General features: G+C 46.1%; 1 protein-coding gene across 1 annotated transcript in view; it reads right to left on the reverse strand.

The window, feature by feature from the left end:
• LOC307209830 (uncharacterized protein) overlaps nt 1-113 on the reverse strand; it is a 25334-nt gene extending 25221 nt beyond the window's left edge. The window contains exon 1 of the mRNA XM_079965193.1: nt 1-113. This exon is cut by the window's left edge and continues 1494 nt beyond it. The gene's annotated coding sequence lies outside the window, so the exon portion shown is untranslated.
• Nucleotides 114-2060: the final 1947 nt, after the last annotated feature.

Here is a 2060-nt window from a genome sequence, read left to right on the forward strand (position 1 = left end):
TTGATTGTCTTCTGTCTAGGACCATCACGGTTGGCATAGCAACTGGGCAGGGCTCCTGTGTATGTGCTGGTATGCTCAAGGGATTATGGCTGCCCTGTATTAAACCTTCCTCATTTTGTAGTCCTTCCTTCATGGAGTAAAATAAAAGTGGAACAGTGCAAATCCGATGTATGGTTTTCTATGAATTCATAACAGAAGCGTAGCGTATGTAGTGTGTGAGTGTGAGTGAGTGTGTGTGAAGTTTGTACAAACTGAATGATTGGGGGGGGCGGGTTTCCTGCGACAGGACTGAAGACTAAAACCTCTCGGAATCTCTGAATACCCCATATTAATTGGGTCTGCTATTTCCGCACCTCCAAAAATCTATTTTAATTCCCAAGGAGCCTACAGACAAAAATACTAAAGGCACATCATGATACTTAATTCCCCTCCTGTGCTCACAAGCCAAGGTCATGTAAACAGCCAGGATAGCTTGCTACAGCCTCTGAAACACTTTAAAACAATCCCAGAGTCCCTTAGAAAACGGCTGAATTGAGAAGACACTCTTGGAATTGGAGGGGAATGTGGACATGTGTCTCTTAACAATTCTCAGTTCCCTGAACAAATGGCGCTCCCCAGGATTTTATGGAGGAAGCAGCGACTGCTGAAAGTGGTATGAGACTGCTTTAAATGTATAGTGCAAATAAGGCCATACATAAGATTGGGAGCGGGTGGGGGATCTCAGCAGCCCAGAAGCAGGGCTGGCCTAAGACATTTTGCAGGGCGGAAAATAGCACCCTGCAGCTGGAAAGTCTAACCGTGCGGTGGGAGGGGACCCGTGAGGGTCATCCAGCCCAACCCCCTGCAACGCAGGGAGATGCAGGTGCCCCATATGGGGACTTGAACCCCAACCTCGATGCTCTAACCAACATGCACCATGCTCTAACCAACGGAGCTATCAGCAACAAAAGGCACAGCACCCAAACCTGGCCATTCCAAACCAGTTCCCCAATTCGTTCTGCTTAATGGGAGGGCCAGCTTGCAACTTTTACCAGCAGCTGACCCAAGTGATGGCGATGCCTCCGTCGCCCTGGTCCTCTTGTCTTAGGAGACCTCCCCAAGCTCAGAAGAAGGAGCAATTAAAAAATCAAATTAAATTAAAACAGAAGCGGACCTGGGCAGACTCTCCGCTTCTTCCCACATTCCACTCACCTGCTCTCTCACTTCCCGCGCAGAGAACCGGCCGCCAGCTACGTCATTCTCAGGTGCCAGTCAAGAGAGGGAGGGAGGGAACCGGAAAGCAACGTCTCCCTTCCGCCCGCCCCTGCGCATCATCTTCCTTTGACAGCTACTTGAGCCGCTCTAGGATTCGGACCTCTGCTGCTTTAACCCTTTTATAGCTTGTGGGCTGGAAGTCTCATAACTGACTGTCAATGGTGCAAAGCGATGCCTGCATTCCCCCCCCCCAAATTAGAATGGAAGTTTATTTTAGAAATCAAAGTGGACATAAAACCATACAATAAAGAAATATACAAAAGATTGAAATCAGAAATCAGATAACTAGTGTGGAAACATGTGTTCTTGGTTGCCCAACACGCTCCCTCTGCACTACACTGCTTTAGTAATAATAGTAATAATTTTATTATTTATAACCCACCCATCAGCCACTCTGGGCGGCTTGCAACATATATATAAAACATATATATATAAAACATAGTAAAATATCAAACATTAAAAACTTCCTGCTACAGGGCTGCCTTCAGATGTCTTCTAAAAGTTGTATACGGTGGTAGCTCAGGTTACATGCGCTTCAGGTTACAGACTCCACTAACCCAGAAATAGTACCTCGGGTTAAGAACTTTGCTTCAGGATGAAAACAGAAATTGGGCTCCGGCGGCACAGCCGCAGCAGGAGGCCCCATTAGCTAAAGTGGTGCTTCAGGTTAAGAACAGTTTCAGGTTAAGAACGGACCTCCGGAACGAATTAAGTACATAACCCGAGGTACCACTGTGTGTATATATATAGATTGGATTTCTTTTATTTAAATCAGATTTCCTTGATCTAAATTGGATTTTTAAAAT

This window comes from Podarcis cretensis (assembly GCF_951804945.1).
Source record: "Podarcis cretensis genome assembly, chromosome: 2".
Lineage (NCBI taxonomy): Eukaryota > Metazoa > Chordata > Lepidosauria > Squamata > Lacertidae > Podarcis > Podarcis cretensis.